Here is a 21,161-nt window from a genome sequence, read left to right on the forward strand (position 1 = left end):
CTGTGTTGGTGATAACATTCTGTTGATATTTTTTAAATGCACTTTTGGCTTTTCAGAAAATTTTTTTGTTGAGGATGAAGCAGACTATGCCTTGGATGCTCAGGGTTTTTGATTTCCCATGTTTATGTCACTACATTAATTCCTTTCTTCCATCCCATCCCCCAGACATGCACAGTTGGAGCTGCTGGGTTATATGCCAAGCCTGACTCGCCGGTGCTGAAGACCTGAATTCTTTTGATGGTCATTATATAGCTGCTACACTTTAAAAAACAAAAACAAAACACAGATTCTTTGTTGGCAAGGTAGATTGACAAGAAACAGATTCACATATGGAAACCACTGAGAAATATATGGAAAGGTTTATTCAAAATTCAGCTCTCCTTCTCTCTTCCCACTGCTTTTTTGTATATGGAGTGGATGTTGGCATCCCCACCACCACTATGTGAGCTTTACCTCTTACTCTGCCTCATTCTGCTCCGGGGTGTATGGAACCTTTTTTTACCCCAAGGGCTGCATACCCTCATGGCCAACCTTCAGGAGGGGACACATGCCAGTGGTAGGCAGGGCCAGAGGCAAAAGTGGGTGGAGCGACAGGTATGACTCTAACCTTTGTACAGTAAAAGCCAGAGGTTTTTACATCTTACACCCACACACCCTACACATCACTCTGTCCTTCATCCAGGCAAACAAGAGGCATTGTCACAGTTCAAGGACACATTCCAGTCAGGTAAAAACATTCAAAGAAGGCACAGAGCAGGGCCCTTTGCTGTAGGTGGGAATAAGGGATATGGACTAGGAAGCATCCTGAGGGCCAGACAGAGTGGCCTGGAGCGCCACATCCGGCCGCTGGGCCTTCATTTCTCCACCCCTGTTCTCCACCTCCTCCAAGCTCCTTTGCACAGGATACATGCACAGGAACAAGATCAAAATATTTGCAAATGTAACAGGATAGCCCTAACGGAGACACCAGCAAAGTAAAAGAAAAACTACGTAAGTAGGGGACCCAGGGGCAATCACAAACTACACCTGCTGAAATTTCCTCTTCTATACAACTGTTGAAGGCACAGAATCCCTGGTTTTATTTTGCACCTGGCCACCCTAAAAGCAATCCCCTCCCGTCTTACAATGTATCAGAAGAGACACAGAGAGGTTCCTGGTCCAAACAGAACCACACAAGCAGATGCTATCCCTCCTTCTCCATGTTATTCACAAGAGGACATTTTGTTGATCCTTTTCTACAAACGGGACCTGTAGTAAGGGAGAGTGAGGGGTTCAGTGAAGTATATACCCCAATCCTGGGTTACTCAAATTAAGCCTACACTGGTTGAAAAATATTTACTCCCACCCAAATAAGTATGCTTAGGTTTGCAGCCACACGTTGATCATTCTAGGTAGTGTGATTAGAGTACTGCTTCTGTAGATATTCTACATATCTGGAATTGTGTCATGTCAGCAGATTGGAGTCAGACAGTGGGAGAGAAGAGCTGGTGTTGCAATCATCCTCTAGGAAGACAAAGTCCCAGCTGTCTAGAAAACAGCCAGAGGATTTTAGTGTAATTGCTAGAGAGGCTGATCTATTTGCAGCACGGTTTGTTTGTTGAGCAGTGCACCTAAATATCAGATGTGTGAGGTGAATTGGACTCCTGGAAGCAGACCAAGGGCTGATTGTTCACAATTGAAAAAACCAGCGCTCCCCTCCACACCCCTACCTGTGCATGTCATGAGACACAGGCCTATCTGTACTTACCTGCCACTATGATGTCATGAGAGTGCTACGCAAGTACATCCAATCTTCACAATCGTTCCACCTCCTTTTTTGTGCTGGAAGGATTATAGAGGATCAGACATATTGATGGACCAGACAAGTCACCCACATTACATCATGCAAGCAGCAGTGATCAGGCATATGGGCCTTGGTGCCATCATGCAGATCAGATGGCCAGTTTCATCAGTGTGTGAACTGGCTCCAACATGACCTGCTGGGACTCCACTGTTGTCATTACGCTCAACATCTAAGGCCCTCCTTCGGGTGCCTACTCCAAGGCAAGCTCGAAGGATGGCAGCAAGGGAGAGGGCCTTCTCAGTGGTGCCCCCCAAATTATGGAATGAACTCCCTGACAAGGTGCTCCTCACACCAACACTGTTATCTTTTCGGTGCCAGGTCAAGACTTTCCTCTTCTCCCAAGCATTTTAGCATGTGTTTTTAAATTGTTTTTTTTTTATTTTTAATTGTGTTTTTAAATTGTTTTTGTGTTTTAAAATTTGTATATTTGTTTTTATTGTTTTTAATTGCTGTAAACCGCCCAGAGAGCCTTGGCTATGGGGCTACCATGATGCTGCTCAAGATAGGGCAGCTATTGCCGTTGCATGCTTTTCTGCTTGGTATCCCCAATTTAAGTTTAATCATGCAATATCTCATTATTTTGAGGTTCTTACTTTTCCTCAGCTCAGAAGTGCATTTACAGAACTTAGGTTTCAGCAGATGCCCTCTGCATATCTTGACAGGAGATACTTTAGAATTCCAGTCACAGAACAGAACTGCATTTGTGGGTGTAACCAGATTGAGGATATTATCCATTACCTGCTGTACTGTCCCTTGTATTTGGATCCCAGGGAAAAAAATCTGTCATATAAGTAATACACTTGTTTGTCTCTAATGTATCACAAGTAGACTCTTTGTTGCTTTTGTATGGTTATTCCTGGGCAGATATGTTGCAGGTAGGGACAGCAGTGGCCAGAGGGGCTGCCTCGGTTTCTTGGCTTTCCAACACCGTGCATTGCTACCAGTCACCAGCACAGCCAATCCAATGCTCCTGACATAACGCCTGCACCATGCCGAACTCCCTGCCATCCTGCCCTCTCTCTCTGTAACTGGTAGTGATGCTTGGTGGTGGAGGACTGAATGCTCCCCATGTGGAAAAGACTTCTATTTGTGAAAAGTTAGCATGACAGGGAGAAGGCCAGGCTGTACCCCTGTGATTCACAAGGTTTAAAAAAAATTTTTTTTTTTTATGAAGGACTACCCAAACATCCAGCCTGCTTCCCCCTTCCCCTGCTTGCAACCCAAAGTGGTGCAATCCAAGGGCTAAACTATGGTGCTGCTTCTGTACATTTTATTTCTTTGTTCAGATATTTGTAAGTTGTCTCTTGACTAGAAGTCTCCAATGTAATTAACAAGACATGTTAAAAACAATAAGTCATCATATTTAAAAATACATTTACAGAACAAAATTCTGTGAAATATAAATTACCAGCACAATGGACCAGAGCAACAGAAATAAGAAAGAGGAGCTAATTACCTGATGGAATAGTGTTGCCTTAGCCTAGCATCTAAAAACCAATCAGGAAGGAATGAGCCTAACTTTCCATGGGGGCGGGTTCTAGATTGTTGGTGCCACCACAAAGAAGATCCCATCCTGGGTTACTACTTCAGATGGTGGGGGCCCACAGAGCAGTCTCCCCTGGAAAATTTCAAGTTATGGAACCAGGTGATCTTTAAGGTAACCAAGGGGCAAAACACTGAAGGTGTTAAAAGCTCAGAAACAATGCTTTAAATTGGAGCTGGCTACCCACTGGGAGACAACAAAGTTTCCTGCAAAATTGGAATAACAGCAGTAACTTTTATTATTATTATTATTATTATTATTGGGCAGAATGCTGCTGCTCACTTTGCTTGCTCATCCCACCTCCAAATAACACACACACATACCAGGCACTCCCAAACACACCCACACCCACACACCATACACACACAAGACTCTCTCTCTCTCTCTCTCTCTCTCTCTCTCTCTCTCTCTCACACACACACACACACACACACACACACACACACACACACACACACGGGTTACCAGCTCTTCAGTTTCGCCTGGAGACTCCATTTTTGGGGGATTCTTTCCGGGTCTCTGGGTGAGTCACCTTAATCTCTAGACTCTTAGCTTTCATTTTTTTAAAATTAAGTTTCTAGGTGGTCTGGTTCAAAAGATATAACCCAAAATGTCAGCCACCGCCAGGGCTGGCCCCAGGCATGCTGGGGCCCTTGGGTACCAGCCTGCCCTGGGCCCCTCCGCTCCCTCTCTGCAGTCCGTGGAACTTAAGCATCCACAGACCGCAAGACAGGAGCTTCCACACCGCCTTCCATCCCCCCGCTATCCCCACACTTCACCTACCTTTCCGTTGTTTTTTGCGGCGCACACAAGTTTGCCATCAATCAAGATGGTGGCTGAGGTTTCCCTAAGGGGCTGAAGCCTCTGCCACCATCTTTGTTGATGGCAGCAACGCACGCACGTAGCACGCATGCGTGCCATCAGCCAAGATGGCAGCAGAGGCTTCAGACCCTTAAGGAAACCTCGGCCGCCATCTTGATTGATGGCAAATCTGCACGCCGCAAAAAACAATGGAAAAGTAGATAAAGTGGGGGGATAGCAGGGGGATGGCGGTCCACAGATGCTTCCGCTGATTGCGGAAGGAGAGCGGAGGTCCCCTCATAGCTCCAGGGGCCCTCGGGCCAGTGCCCCACCTTGTTGCCTCTTAGAACCGGCCCTGGCCACCGCCCATCCCAACTTCTATTAGGACCTGCTGCTCTAATCCCCACCCTTTCAGGTTTTTAGCCAATAAGTGAAGTCAAGGTTGTGATTGACAAGATTTGTTGACCCCCCCAGACAATAGCTAAACCCCATTTCAAGTTCTGAAAACAGTTTACTTGTCCTGCTTGTCTCACATCAGGAATTCAGTAAATATATAGCTTTCAGCAGCATAAAGAGTACTTTCTCTATATTCTGAGTAAACATGCATAGGACTGCTCTACAACAGAAGATCACAACAGAAGATCACAGCAGGATCTTCGTAGGCATACAAGTGTACATGCAGGGTTTTTTAATTATTTGCAAAAATGGCATATTATACATTTTATCTTTCAAATAATTTTTGAACAGACGTTTTAAAAAGTGTACATGCTTTTCTAATTAAGGAGTCAAACAAATTTAAATTTTACTGGACTGTTAAAGAGTTTATTTGTCTTATTCATAACCTGTTTTGAATACCTTCCCAATATGAAGCTTTTCTGGGAGTAAAGCTGCAATGCTAATTCCACATATCTGGAAGCTAACCTCACTGAATTCAGTAGGACTTACTTTTGAGTAGACATGGTTAGGATTGTGCTGTAAATCAATGGGACTGTGAACATAGAAAAGGACTGTGTTGTAGATCTTTCTCTCCCCCTCTGATCCTTTTTTTAAAAAAGCAGTTAGGGAGGGCTTCCTTAGGTATCAGTGCTTTTATTTGGCAGAAAACTAATAATTTAAAAAAAAAATGTTCTGCAGTGGCCAACTGATTTTGACAACAAACTATTATATGGGGTGTATGTATTTTTACATCTCCAGTGTGTGTATATATGGAATATTTCCAACAACCCTGTGAGGTAGGGTTGGAAACCAAGGCAGCTCACAAGAAATAAAGCCATTTAAAATTTAATAACCCTAAAACAAGTATAAAACAGTTGCAAAACAGCTTAAAGTGGCATGATTCTGAATTCTGGATTGGTGAGTAAAGTTCCTTATCACTGAATTGCAGTCCTGTGCATGCTTCCCTGTCTGAGTAAGCCCCACTGAATACATTGGGACTTGCTTCTGAGTAAACATGCATATGATTGTAGTATAAATATCTTCACAAGTTGTGTAAATAATAAACATATTTGACATTCATACTTATATAAATATTTCTTTATACTGTGTCTTCCTACATCTCTGATTTCATACTACAGTAAACTATTATTTACAAATTATTATTTCCTCTACATTTTAAGTGCACCCTTCTTCCTTGGGGTGGTCATGTTCCCCCTCTGTTGTTTTCACCCTGAGGGGCAGATTAGGCTGAGAGATGGTGCGTAGCCCATGGTCACCCAGCAAACTTTGTAGCTTATTTCCATTTTAAAATTTAATTAAAATGATTTATATGCAGGAAAAATTTATGCAGTAATGCAGATGATCCATATAATACATTTAAAGCACATCCAACTTGCATGTAAAGCACATGACTTCCCCCAAAGAATCCTGGGAAGCATAGTTTCACCATCACAGTTATAGTTCCTACCACCCTTAACCAGCAGCATTACTAGCCGGGTGCGGGGAGTGCGGACCACACCAGGGTGACATCATGAGAGGGGGGTGTCACTCAGAGTAGGGTTGCCATATTGCCTGGTTAGCTGGGTTTTACCCGGATTCTTTGCATGCCACCTGGTGCCCGTTTAGCCCCTTAGCTGGCCCGGATTCTCAGCTTTAATTAAAAAAAATTAAGTTTCTATGTGGTCCAGTTCTCGAGATATACATAAAAACATCAGCCCCCCCGTTAAATCTTTTTTTAAACTACTGTATAGCACTTCGTAGCTTTAACCCCGCCCGTTCAGGATTGCAGCCAATCAGTGAAGTGTTTGGTTGACCTGTGGCAGTGTCTAGTAAACCTCATTGCAAGGCCAGAAAATGGTGGTTCCCCCCCCCTGTTTATCTGAAAATCTCATAAATTGGGTACGTATATACATTTCAGTTTTTCCCCCTCTTGTGTGTAGGAGTCAGATCCTGGGCAGTGTTTTCAAAACCTTCCCAATACTTGCTTTTGTGGGGGTAAAAGCATTGCTAATCCCATATGTCCAGAGTAAATCCCATTGAATTCAATAGGATTTACTTTTGAGTAGACATGGTTATGAGTGTGCTGAAAATCAATGGGACTTTGGAGTGAATGTAAAAAAGAATTGTGTTTGTGTTCTCTTTCTGTCCCCCCCCCACTCCAGTCCTATTTTAAAGCAAGTAGGCAGGGCTTACTTAGGTATTACAGTTTTTATTCTGTAGGAAACTAATATGGTTTTTTTTTTAACTAATACTGATTTTTCTGCAATGACCAACTGGTTTAACAATAAACTATTATATGGGCTGTATGTATTTATACATCTGCAGTGTGTGTGTGTAGTCTTTCCAACAACCCTGTGAGGTAGGGTTGGAACCCAAGGCAGCTCACAACAAGAAATAAAGCCATTTAAAATCCAATAACCATAAAAACAAGTATAAACAGTTGCAAAACAGCATAAAGTGACATGATTCGGAATTTTGGGTTGTGTGAATGAAGTTGCTTATCACTTGAGGTTGCAGTTCTGTCCCTGTTGGAGTAAGTTCCACTGAATACACTGGGACTTGCTTCTGAATAAATAAACCTAGGATTGCACTATAAATATCTTTACAGTTTGTGTAAATAATAAATATATTTGATAGTCATGCTTATATAAATATTTCTTCATTTATCATATTTTTGGTTTTTGTTAGGAATCCAGACTGGTTGTGAGATGCTTAGTTTTCTGCCTTACTCATAGGAATCTTGTTGTGGTTGGTATGGTATTACATTTAGGAAAGTGTTACTGCCTTCTGTATTTTTTTTTCCTATTTGCATTTCACTTATCTTTAACCTCACTCCGTTACAGCCATAGAAGCAACAGCAGCATATGCAAGATAATTAACTCCCATTAGTGATAAGAGCAAGAACTTATAATTATTATTTTAATTAAAACAAGAGGCTTATCAGTACTTTGAAGAGGACCAGATATTTATTTTCTTTCTGAGCCCAGGACTGGGTCTTTCATGATGCCCGGGGAGCAGGAGAGTAGTCGATAAGACAGACATCCTGGCATTGGTAATCTAATTAGCAAGGTATGTGTGGGGTTGTTGCACACTTCCAGGCCCAGTTTCATTTTGAGTATGGAGGTGGAACCTGTGTAGATGTGGTTGATCAAAGGGAGAAGAAATTTTGAGTTAAGCAAAGCTCTGCTTTAATAAAACCTAAGAAACATACAGATACTTTGAATGTCTGAGTGCCTGCACCAGTGGAATACTGGAGGAACTTGTAAAACTTGCTGCAACAGTATTTAGAACTGACCATGTGGCGTGAAAGACTCCTTTTCCTAACATTCTGGCTTGTTTTTCTCCACCCACAACATCTCTGAAATATATCGTATATGTAATGGTTAACCATACTGCTGCCCTGACTTACTTTATGTTTGTTGCTATTTTGTGTTTTTATTATGTTTTATATTGATTGTGCATTTTTATTGTTTTTATTATATTTGTAAGCTGTCCTGAGCTCTGTTTTTAACAGCAGAAGGGCAGGATATAAATCCTCTTAATCAATCAATCAACATTCCATAGTGTTGGAAACTAAAGTCTAGGCATTTAAGGCTGAAAATGTTAAGTTTTTTTAAAAAAAGATTTCTCACATCTTTCCCCAGTTTTTAGTGGTAATTCCTAGGCACAAAAATAAAACTGGACAATCCAAATATTAATATGCAAATATTTGCACAATATGCAAATAATTTGCATAATATGCAAATTAGCCTGCTGGATTTGTGGAACTGGAATATAGCAACCCTAACCCAGAGCTGCCCTGCCCCTAGGCACCCTAGGTCTGGTATGGGAGGAGGTCCATGGGGGTGACACCATGAGTTACCGCACCGGGTGACACCAACCCTAGTGACGCCACTGCCCTTAACAAACAACAGTTTCCAGGATTCTACGGTGGGATTCATGTGCTTGAAATGTATGTTGAATGTGCTTTAAATGCATGGTGTGGATCTGCCCTAGCATGCTGTGCATTCATTAGTGAATTGAAAAGAACGATGTTAAAAGATACTTTTTAAAACAGGGCTGTAGCTCAGTGGTAGGTCACATGCTTTGCATGTAAAGGTCCAAAATTCAATCTCTGGAAGAGACTATTGCCTGGAATCCTGGAGAGCCAATGCTAGTTCATGTCATCAGTACTGAGCTAGATGGTACTAAATGGCCTGACTGGGTATAAAAGAGGAAAGAGACTCAAGGGCTACAGTGACTCTGAAATTTATTTATGTATTTTATTTACAACATTTATATACCACTTTATTGTAAAAAACCTCAAAGCGGTTTGTAGGAGGAATTAATAAAATTATTGGCAAAAACAGTTAAAATGTAAATGTACTGCCTTCAGGTCAATTCCGACTTATGGCGACCCTATGAATAGGGTTTTCATGAGGCTGAGAGGCAGTGACTGGCCCAAGGCAAAAACAGTTAAAGACAGGTATTTAAACAGGTATTTAAACACATTCAAAATAAAAAAACCAAAATAATAAAAGCTTCTACATGCCTGGGTAGGCTTGCCTAAACAAAAATATTTTTAGCAGGTGCCAAAAAGAGTACAATGAAGGCAGGGAGTTCCAAAGTGTACGTATTGTCACCCTAAAGGATGGATTTCTTACAAGAGCAGAACAAGTACTATGTGGCACCTGTAACATGGAAAGGACACCTTGAACTTGGCCTGATAGCAAATCGGCAACCAGTGCAGATTTCAGAGCAGAGATATTATGTGCTGATGTCACTCATGTTAGCAATCATGCTGCAGCATTCTGCACTAACTGCAGGCCCCAGGTCAGGTTGTGCTGCATGGGGATTTCTGTGACCTTGGCTGACTGGCTGCTAGGATTCCTTTAGTTTTGGTTTAGGAACCCTGATTAGTTGTAGGATGCTGACTTTTCTGTCTTGCTCATAGGAATCTTGTTGTGGTTGGTATGGTACTGGATTTAGGAAATCATAAATGTCTTTTTTTTTCTATTTGCATTTCATTTACCTCTTACCTTACTCCTTTACATCCATAGAAATAACAACAGTGCTTCCATGTTGTCAGTTCAACCCCCTTAAATCCACTGATGATGCACTTTGTTATTTGCATGATGGTCTGTTTCTTGTCCAATAGTAGTAAAAGAGAATTCACACACTGGCTCAATTGTTGTTCCCAATCTGTTGCCTGTGAAGGTGCACCAAACCATGTGTGTTTTCTGTCTGTCAATTATTACTCACTGGAGTTGGGTTGGCTGTCAAAGTGAGTTTATAGCAGCCCACAGGGTAGGCAGGAAGAGTAGAGAATCTTCTTAACTCTTACATATTTCTCAAACCTTTCTGTGCAGTGAAGGGTCAAGTCTGTAAAGATGTTTGGAGCAGCCACATTAAAAGGCAGACAGGGCATTCCAGACAGGAGTTGCCAACCCTGCTTTGATATGGATATCATTGCAAAGGATCCCTAGTCAAGCCTTACCAACAGCACAATCCTAACAAGACCTACTCAGAAGTAAGTCCTGTTGAGTTCTATGGGGCTTAGTCCTTTAGTAATTGTGTTTAGAATTGTAGTCTTCAGGGGCATCCATCCTTACTCCTGAGTGCTCCCATCTAACATCTCCACAACACTAGGCTCCTTTCTTCCTACAGTGGCCTTCTGGTGACTGGACTGGCCTGAAGTCACTTAAACCCTTCTTGCCAGGCGCAAGTAGGCTAGATTAAATGTTCTTTACCCAGGCTCTCTAAGCAGGTTTGAAGGAAAGATCCTGCCACTTCAGCTGGACCTGGAAACACCTGATTTCACTTAGATTTCTATCTTAATTTCCAATCAGAGAATTATTTTTGTTTGAGTGGTATGCTCCAAGCAACTGTGGTTGATGCTTAATGTATCATGGTTAATGATATCACTAGGGCCCTCCCCCTATGACATCACTAGGGCCTGGCCCAGAAATCTGAGGGTTTGGTATGTTTCTGACTTGGCAACCCAGCACACACATACACACAGGGAGCCACACACACACAGAGGCACACAGAGGCACTCACAAACTGCTCTCCCCCCCCCAGGCACTCAGCTCCTTACTGGCCTTCCACATCCCAGGCCTGGAGCAAAGCTGCTGCCCCACCTGGGCTGCTTACCAGCCTCCTGTTGAAGCAGCTGCAGCCGCTGTTGCTGCCACTGCATGCGCTGCTTACCAGTCCCCCCTGCCCCTGGCCTTGAGCCCAGCGCCGCTTGGCCTTCTCCCCCCCTGCTTCCTCTCCCCCTGCACCAGCCTCGAGCCCAGCATGGGTGCAGTTCACCTCCCATCCCTCTTTGCCTGCTGCTGCCGCCACCGCCACTGAGATCGTAGCTGAAGCGTTCATGCTGTAGTTCTCTTGTTTCAGTCACTCGCCTTGCCTGCCTGCTCTGCTATATATATGTTCCGTGCAGCCTGTATTAGCCAATATCCTAGCAGCCACATTTTGAACTCTTCAGTTCTCAACACTTTGTACAGAAAACCACATGCAGATACATTACAGTTGCCTAGTCTATGTTTAACTCTTGTTGGGAGTGTATATACTCCCAAGCACCACAGTATTATTCATTGCAGTGAATCAAAGTTAATTTTTATAATGTATATAAAGAATACACCGTGCTACCACCATTAACTCCGTTGTATTTCTTTTCCCCCTCAGTGCACATTTGCTTCCAGATGAGCAAGTGAGGGGAGTTGACTTCACCTGGCCTTCACAACTTTTTTTTTTTAACGGTGTATCTCTGGAATTGTATTTCCTATCCGTATTCGACTAGAAATGGATACACTAGAAATAGATTGGTGCAATAGTTGTTAGAAGTAATTGTAAATGCTATGATGCGTGAGGAAATATTCTGAGAGCAGTAGGAAAGGGATGCTACCCTATACCTAACTAAACACCACAACTCCTGTCCACAAACATATCTGAAAATGCTGCCTTAAAAAATGAAGAAGCTTGGCTCAGTCCTATGCACCAATGGTGATAAGGGAACAGCACCACAGAATCAACGGCAGCTGGTGTTAAACCTCCTAGGACACTTTTTCAACTTTCTCGTTGTCACTCCCTGGTGCAAATCTTATTAACGTGTTTCAGGGAGAGTTATAGCTTATGCACTGAGAACTTGCCCCGGTTGGAAGTCAGGGGACGATTTCCTGATATCTATGCATTTTTTTTTCTTGAGTCATTTATTTATTTTGTTTCTTATTGCATTTATATCCTGCCCTTCCTCATGTCATGCGGGAGACCCTGTTAGATGTGTGTTGTTCTAGGAAGTATAGGTAGCCTTCATATCTGCTCCAGTCCTACAGACCTTTAATGCTATAATGTATTATCTCATTCTGCAAAGCCCTTTCAGATATTCAAGGGACAGCCTGGAAACAGATGAATTTCAAGAGCTAGGCTAGGCATATGATTATCCCAATCTTATATATTATGTGGATCTGATATGAGCCAATATTTGCAAAAGTACCAATAAGCACAACTATAGTTGAATGGATCTTCCTAAACCAGGATGTCAGATTACTTCATGAACATCAGCATCCAGGAATGTATGTGTTATCCCATCACTGTAACAGATGGAGAAACTAGGCTGCACCTCAGTGTTGCCCACACATAATATCTGTCAAAAAGTGCAGAGCTTAATGATCCGTGTATCAAGTCATCAGTCTCTTTGATATAATTAGCAATGTCAATGGTGTACTCCCATCTGCCAGAAAATGAACACCCACACCCCATTCATACATAAAATACTTTTTCTGGGGAGGGGGGAAATGAGGCTCTTGATATGTAAAAGATTTAAAATATCTATTCCTCAGTGTTGCAATGTATTAAGGTGCAATGAACCAGGTCTGAGAGAAACATGCACTGATAGGATCGTTCCAATCAAACAACTGGATAAGTAGGGAGTTTCATTCAAGTGGGAAATGACAGTTTTACCAAGTTACACCCTACATCAACTTTATCCAGAAGGGTGTAGGATGAATCACAAGTGCAAACCAACTGACTTCCACATAAGAAAACTATTTTGTGACTCCTCCATGACAACATGACGGCGACAATTTTGGATAACAATGGCTCTCAAAGTGATCCATTCAAAGCGTCAAACAGGGATGCGTCATTGCTCCGACCTTATTTGCTATTTTCATCGCCATGATTCTACACCTTGTTGAGGGGAAACTTCCCACTGGCGTGAAAATCACGTATCGGACAGATGGAAAGCTTTTTAATCTCAGTAGGCTGAAAGCAAAAAGTAAGGTAATTACAACCTCTGTCGTAGAACTTCAATATGCCGATGATAATGTAGTCTCTGCACATTCAGAGGAAGATCTTCAAACTATCCTACATGTTTTTGCAGAAGCATATGGAAAGCTTGGCCTCTTTAACATCAAAAAACCCAAAGTGCTTCATCAGCAAGTATGAACCAATCCCTCTGTAGTACCATCAATCCAGCTTAATGGTGTGACGCTGGAGAATGTCGATCACTTTTCTTATCTTGGCAGCCATCTCTCTGTAAAAGTTGACATCGACGCTGAAATTCAGCATCATCTGAGCTCTGCGAGTACCGCATTCTCCCGAATGAAGTATAGAGTGTTCGAGGATCGGGATGTTCGCAAGGAGACCAAAATGCTTATTTACAAAGCCATTGTACTACTGACATTACTGTACGCCTGTGAAACATGGACCATTTATAAATGCCACTCCCAACTTCTTGAAAGATTCCACCAACGCTGCCTCTGGAAAATTCTGCAAAATACTTGGGAATGTAGGCAGACTAATGTTAGCTTATTGGAAGAAGCAAAGACTACCAGTGTTGAAACAATGATCCTCCAACATCAACTTCGCTGGACCGGCCATGTTGTTCGAATGCCTGATCACCGTCTTCCAAAGCAGCTACTTTACTCCCAACTTAAAGACGGAAAACAGAATATCGGTGGAGAGCAAAAGAGGTTTAAAGATGTTTCAAAGCTAATCTAAAAAATGTAACATGAGCATCGAGAACTGGGAAGCCTTGGCCCATGAGCGTCCCCATTGGAGGTCGGCCATTATCAAAGGTGCTATGGACTTTGAAGAAGCACGAGTACAGGGTGAACGGGACAAACCAGCCAAGCGGAAGGCACGTCAAGCAAATCCTCATTGTGACCATCTTCCATCTGGAAACTTATGTCCTCACTGTGGGAGGCTGTGTGGATCCAGAATTGGCCTCCACAGTCAATTACAGACCCACTGTTAAAGACCTTACCCGGGAAGACAATCTTACTCGACCACGAGTGATCGCCAATGAATGACATAAGGAAATGAGGAGTTGCATACAAGAACTGGAGCGTTATTGTTCATTGATGTCCAGAAATACAGTTGCTAGTGGGGGCCTTATTTGAATCCTAGCAACCCCCTCCTTCCCATGGCCAGCATGAAGTGAGAGACCCAGAACACTCCACGCATCTCAGAGAACTGAAGGGACAGGGAAAGGAGTTACGTGCATCTCTCACTTCATGCCAGACTCACTTCTGCGAAGCCTCTTGGAATGTTCATTGAACTTGGGAGACGGCCAGGGTGGCTTGCTCTGCTTCTGATCTTTCTCTAAACCTAGCACAAAGAGAGGGATGAATCCTGCTCCTCCTCCAAATTCTCTCTGTGTGCCAAAAGACTTGGGGAAGGAGGGAGGGGGATTGGTGGGGACAGGAAATAGTGGCCAGCTGCTAAGTCTAGCCAAAATATGTGGATCCCTGAATTGTTGTTGACTCTACAGACAAAGAATGTTATTAAGTCAACATGAGGGTGCCTGTAACAAGCAAACATATGGAAATATCTTAAGATCAAGATTTGCCCTGAGAAAGCAAAGCAATAATATGCATTGGACATGAGGAACTATCGTGGAGAGAAACTGCATTGTTCTGCAAAATTTCAAAGCGTTAGCCAAATGGAATTGAAACTCCCTGCTTTTGTGAGTAAGGGTTTATAGTCTCTCAGGGCTAATCCTATATTCATGTACAGCAGCTTAAATTATAAGGGATTTTTAGATGTTCTTATGGATTAGGTGATGTGTTTACTGTCATATTGGCACACAGCAAGGAGACATTGTGGTGCAGGTTGTACCAGTAGTAAGACAAACTATTGTACTGGTGAGACAAACTAATACACAGGCTTAGTTGTACATAACTAAGTATCTAATGGACAAAATCCTACTCTTTAATTATTTTAACAGAGGCTCTTCTCTGATAAAGAGAGAGACTGTAAAAACTATGATATAGTTCATCAGTAGTGTAGTGGCAAATTCAGAAGTGAGGGTCCCTTCATTTTAGTCACAGTCATGCCCCCCTTTTTGCTGCTCAGTTAAGAACGAGATCCTTTTTAAACCTTCTCCCACAACAACAGATATCCTTAGGAGCCAATCAATATGATATGGAAGTGTGTCAGCTGCTGAGAAGAGTCTTCTCAGTGACTGACTCACCTCTTTTCACTCTGATTGGCTCCAATCAGCAGGAAAGGAGAAGGAAGCATGTTAGAAGACTCTTCTCAGTGACTAACACACTTCCTCTTTCATACTGATTTCAGACTGAGACCCTGCTCTGAAAAAAGTAAGGGGTCCGAGACGCCCCAAGACCCTGGACTATACCCCTGAGTTCAATAGACTCTAAACCTGCCCCAACACAGTATTCCATCACCTATACAGTAGGGCCCCGCTTTACAGCGCTTCGCTTTACAGCGATTCGCTAATACAATGGTCTCAATTAGATGCAATTAGACTAAAGCCCCACTGATATGACACTTGTTCTGCTTTTACGGTGGTTTGGGAGCATTGCGCGCCATTCTATTCAATGAGTTCCGCTTTACAGTGGTTTTTGCTTTACATCGGGGGTCCGGAATGTAACCCGCCATATGAGTGGGGCCCTACTGCACATAGTAGGATCAAGCCTGAAAACTGAATAAGGCCAGTAGGGTTCTTCATGGCATTATTGCAGTCATTTATGGCCAGTATAATGTGGAGAGCTGGTATTGCACAGTGATTAGAGCATTGGACTAGGACCTGGGAGACCAGGGTTTAAATTCCAACCCTGCCATTAATCTCAGTGGATCACCTTCTTGGGTCAGTCACAGTCTCTCAGCCTAATCTACCTTGCAGGGCTGTTAAGAGGATAAAAAAGGAAGGAAGAGAACCATGTATGCTACCTTGAGCTCCTTAGAGGAAAGGTGGGATGTAAATATAAATATAAAAAATAAATCAGAGCTAAATTTGTTAATTTTATTTAAGTGAGGTCAGTGTGTGGAGAAGCAAGCTGTGGGAAGCAGGAGGCGAGGGTTCAGAGAGGCATCTGGTCTGATCCAGCCAGGCTTTCTTATTACATACTTATAAGGGAAAGGACTGGTAAGGGAAATAGCAGTGTCTAGGCAGGTAAGGATGACAAAAGTATTGACTGACCTACTGTAGAGGACTATGTATGTTTAGATTAGTAATGAGTGGATTCGCTCCTCCCCAAATTCTGTTCTGCCTTCTCAGTGAACGTGGCAGAATTTCTAAAATTAATTCCAGAATTGGTGATTCAAATTTCCCTCAACCTTCCGTTCCTTTAGTGAATGCTTTTCTTTCGCTTTTTTCCTCTGCAGAGAAAATAAACCTTTCAATGTGTATTAAAACGAAAACAAAAAAACCCCACACCTATTTAAATGTGCATTTTTTTTAAAAAAAGGATAGACTAATGCAGAAACAGAACAGAATTATGGGTAAAATATGTGAAAATGACTTTGGCCATACCCATACCAAGGGTGGTATTCAGCTAAGTAAGAAGGCTAGAGCAAGGATTAGCACTAGTGCAATGGAACTTTCCCTCTCTCCTCCCCCCCATGTACCCTGCTCCATCCCCAAATCTGCTCCGGGGCATTGGGCAAAACCCAAGAACACATTTGGGGAGGGGTGCGGAGGAAGGAGGGGGGAAATTTCCCTTGCGTTAGCTCTAATCCTTGTGCTAATGCTATTCTTTAGTTGAATACAGCACCATATATTTAAAACACTCTTACATCACTTTAACAGTCATGGACACTCCCCCCAAGAATCTTGGGAACTGTAGTTTGTTAAGGGTGCTGGGAACCTAGCTCTGCAAAGGGTTTCCTAGCTATTCTCAGCACCCTTAACAAAGTAAAGATTCTTTGGGAAGTGCTATGAGAATGCTTTCAATGTATGGTGTAGATGTGACCACAGACTGCAAAAATCATTCATTCATCCCTGTTTCTAGTGCATGGAATATGAAAATTGACTCTGAGCCTATTAAATAAGTAACACTCCTTCCCTGTGGGTTGCTGAAGAGGACCAAGCTGGCTGCTGTGCCCAAGGGGAAAAGCTTTATAACCATTTATAATGTTGACAATGCCACAGCATGTCTGTTTGGCACGTATTCATAACACTCAGGAGGGAAGTGTCTTCCCCCAAGCCACTAAGGTTCTGATCCAAACACAAACAGCACATCTACTTCAGTGACCTTTTCCCACCTGAAGCACCATGTTTCAGGGCAAAGTCTACTGAACTGCAGCACAAAGTGGAGCTGTCATTGATTAGCTCCCTCCCATCCTGCTGCGGTTCCCTTGTCAACAAGTGAGATCATAAGAGATATGAAAAGATGTACACAGCCCTTTGTGCTCTTGCAAAATCATTCCACGTCAGGACATGCTTGTCACATGCCAGGTGAGTGGGATGTTTGTCCAAGAGCACTCCCTGTGGGTGGGTGGAGAATAATTGTGGGGTGATTTTGAGCTGCCATTGATTGTTCTGCTGCTGCAGATTTGGCTCAATGGGAAGAGGAGAGACCAGATCAGCCTTCCTCCAGATTGATGTCATTGGACTCCAGTTCCCATTAAACCTTGCCAGAATGCCCAATTGCCAAGGATGATGGGAGTTATAGTCCAGTGACATCTGTAGGACACCATGTTGTGGAAGGTGGGACTAGATTCATGGAACTGGAAGGAGCCCACATGTGCGCACACATCCAGAAAAAAAGAAGCCCAGCTTGTCCAAGTCCTCTTTGAAAGGAGGGCCATCCTCCTCCTAAACCTGTGCTTTTGAAACATTTGGAGGGTCCCTCTTTTTCAGCTTCTCTCCAGAACTTCTCTCTACAACTTGGCACCAATCTTTTGGTCCAGAGCAGATTGCACAGAGATCCTTGCACATTGTCTGTAAGGAGTTGTCATCTGCAAACATTTGTAGGGCAGTAATCCAGTGCTGAAGTACAGAGCAGGACACCTCTGACTCCACATGGGAAACTACAGTTAAAAGGCAAAGAAGCAGCTCTTCCTGAGCTTCCTCTTTCCCCAACCATGTCGAGGATGGTGGGGCAGTGAATCCTGGGCAGAGTCTTCTGCGGGGGAATTCAACCCACCCATGTTTGGGTTGGGGGGGGAGAGAATTGTCCCATGATCCTATTCCCCAGAATTTTTTTACCCCTCCTTTTAGGTGCCCATGCCCTAAATGGGATCCCACCTGGTTTGGACTTGCACGATTGAGGACACCAAAATCAAATAAACTACTATAGGCAATATTTCAAAGGGCTTTCTCTACCAACTCTGCCTGCTGGTAAACTGGCCAAAGACTTTCCCTTCTAATCAGAAATTGCAGCCATCATCTCAAGCCTTGCAGCTTCAGCATCACACATCTGTAACACGATCACTCTTAAAACAAAGGAAAGAAAGAATGAATGCAGTACCCTTCAGCATGCACAGAATGCCTTTTGCTGACCTTCCAAGTCACTACAAACAGCACCTACCCACCCAAAGCTGAGAGAAGGTCCAGGACAGGTAATGGGATTTCATACAGACTTGGCTGAGTCTCCCTCCCTCATTTCAGAAATTAAACACTGATTGGGTGTGTGAGAAACTGCAGTACTCATTTTCAAATCTGGTGTCACTGACTGACTCAGGTCTATACAATGGCTGCAGTGTTGATGAGGAAAGCTGCGCATAGAATAAGGATGTTTACATATACTATTTGGTCCCCCTTCCCCCCCCACACACACACTAAGGATGAAAGCATACATCAGTCAGATGATGCAGTTACTGAAGGGATTTGTTAATTGCAGTTCATGATGTGGCCTTTTTGTCAGGTTCTTTTGGAATGCCCCCCCCAATAGTGTTTTTGGTGTTGATTGCACTGTTAGAAATAACATATAAGCATTTCTTGACTCTGGCAGCAAACTTAAGATCCCAAACAATAAATGATCTGTATTACTTATCTGAACAAAACTGTTTTCTTCTATAGTCAGAAGAAAGTGTAATATTTTAATTAAATGGCTAAATAATAGACAAGCTATCAAACTGTAGACATTTCTGCCAGTCGGTTCATTGTGCAATATGACTTCATTTATGGTGTAGTTTGCTGCCCTTCAGTCTTGTTTACAGTTCAAAGTTGGTTAGTCATAGCCTGGCTGTTAGAGGCAATGCCCATTAGAAGGGCCATAGCTCAGTGGCCCAGCACATGCTTTCCATGCAAAAAGTCCCAGATTCGATCCCTGACATCTCCAGGTAGGACTGAGAAAGACTCCTGCCTGAAACCCTGGAGAGAGAATGTAGAGCAGACAAAATTGAGTTAGATGGTCCAATGTGGTCTAAGGCAGTGGGGATAGCCTGAAACAGACTCCTGGGTGAAGGAAAAGTAAGTCGTCCTTTCCAAGAAGCAGCGGACATATTTCTGGTTTAAGCTGCCTAAAATGAAATGGAATTGTTTTTAGTTGATTTTATTGTTGGCTTTTTTGCTGTGAAATCGCTTCCAGTTATTTTATAGGAAGCGATTCATAAACGGAATCAAATAAATGTATATTGCCTGATGAGGAGCTGCACTAACCAGTCAGGTATGGGCTCTTCTTTCCTTGCTGAGAGTACCCTCACTGGGGAGGTGGGCGGGTTGGTCCCCAGTGGACTGGCCCTTCCCTGAGGAGATATTGCCTGAGATTTGGCAGGTGGGTGTGAAGAGCAAGACCTTTTCCGTTGTGGCACCAAGGGTCTGGCATGCCCTCTTTAGGAAGGGTCGTATGGCCCTGTCACCATTATAGGTCTTCCAGTGCCAGGTTAGGACCTGATTCTTTAAAGAGGTCTTTAGGGGTGCTGAACAGATGGAAGATTTGTCTACTGCTGATGAGCTGGATTTTCTTGACTGCTGTTGTTTGCTCTGACTGCCCATTTAACTGTTATAGTATTTGACCGTGTTTTGATTAAGTTTGTATTTCTATACTGTTAGCCTCATAAAATTCAATAAAACGACTATAAATGTTTCACTAAAGACAACTGCAGCAGAAATAAAAGCCCTGGGAGGTATCTTTGGCAGACACCTAAAAGATGTTAGCCACTCTGGGAAGATAGGCCCTCTCACCCATCCCCACCTCAGAGGAGCGATGAAGGTCACTCAGTGGAGGGGCATTCAAAGACGTTCCCAGTGTTTGAGCAGGTGGATGTGAGAGAAGACAAATACCTGGTTCCCAACTTCAAATGTCCATGTAGAGTAAAGGGTGGGGAACCTTTTCCAGTCCAAGGGCCACATTCCCTTCTGGGCATACTTCCAGGGGCCATATGGCAGCAGTAGATGGGGACAGAGGGAAAAGTACCTTCGTACAGTAAGCTGGCTCTGTACCTTTCTGTCCTCTTCCCAGACAAGCAACAGGCATTATCAGAGTTCGAGGACAAATTCTAGCCAGGCAAAAAGACTCAAGGATAGTGCAAATCAGGGCTGGTGAGAGGATGGGGAGTGGGTGTAGTGTGGGAAGATTCCTGAGGGCCAGTTGGAGAGGCTTGGAGGGCCACATTTGGTGAAAGGCATTCCATGTTGCTGAGGCCACTTGGACCTCAAACATCCATAAAGCTGGATCAATAACAGCCCCAGATTGCAAACCTGATCCTTTAGTAGGAATGCATCCCCACCCAGAACATGTTGACCACTACCTCCCTGGACAGGCAAACCACCCACCATCAGTGCTACTACCCTGTTGGGACTCAACTACAGTGTTTTGGCCCTCATCCACTCTCTCGTGCTTCCAGACCACAGTTTAGCTTTACTACCACCTCACCTGAATCTGATGTAAAGGAGAGAGAGATAACTTAGTGCCATCTGTCGATAAATGCCCATCCCCAAAACTTCAGATGACTTCACTCAGCCATTTCACGTAGCTGTTAAGACGCATGAGGGACAGGATGGAACCATTAAGTAAGTTGGCCTTTAAGTGTGAGCTCAACTGAATGAGTCCCCCATCCCCAGTTCTAGGTTCATTTGCTTGGCAAAGAGTTTCTACTTTTGCTGTAAGCACATTAGCCCTACTACCTCCTTGGGTGTCCTCAAGACTGATGGGGTTATTATTATTATTATTATTATTATTATTAGTAGTAGTAGTAGTAGTAGTAGTAGTAGTAGTAGTAGTAGTGCATATGCCCATCCTCCCCTCCCTTCCACTGGCACCAGAGACAACACTTTCTGACAAATGTTTTATGTTTCCTTCTTTTGAATCCATTGCCTGTATCTCTTTCCTATTTCACTAACAAATCATTGCTCAGTTTTGATATGAT

General features: G+C 43.2%; 1 protein-coding gene and 1 long non-coding RNA gene across 3 annotated transcripts in view; one reads left to right on the top strand and one right to left on the bottom strand.

Annotated features, from left to right (window-relative positions):
- The window catches only part of MMD (monocyte to macrophage differentiation associated), an 84,007-nt gene that overhangs the window by 62,543 nt on the left and 303 nt on the right, over nt 1-21,161 (bottom strand). The window lies entirely within an intron of this gene.
- The window catches only part of LOC133379643 (uncharacterized), a 36,537-nt gene continuing 34,423 nt past the window's right edge, over nt 19,048-21,161 (top strand). The window contains exon 1 of one of the 2 annotated variants that reach the window (XR_009761229.1): nt 19,048-19,263. This is a non-coding gene — a long non-coding RNA (uncharacterized LOC133379643). The remainder of the gene's footprint in view (nt 19,264-21,161) is intronic. The other variant, XR_009761230.1, reaches the window with a different exon arrangement.

The sequence above is a fragment of the Rhineura floridana genome, chromosome 3 (genome assembly GCF_030035675.1).
Source record: "Rhineura floridana isolate rRhiFlo1 chromosome 3, rRhiFlo1.hap2, whole genome shotgun sequence".
Lineage (NCBI taxonomy): Eukaryota > Metazoa > Chordata > Lepidosauria > Squamata > Rhineuridae > Rhineura > Rhineura floridana.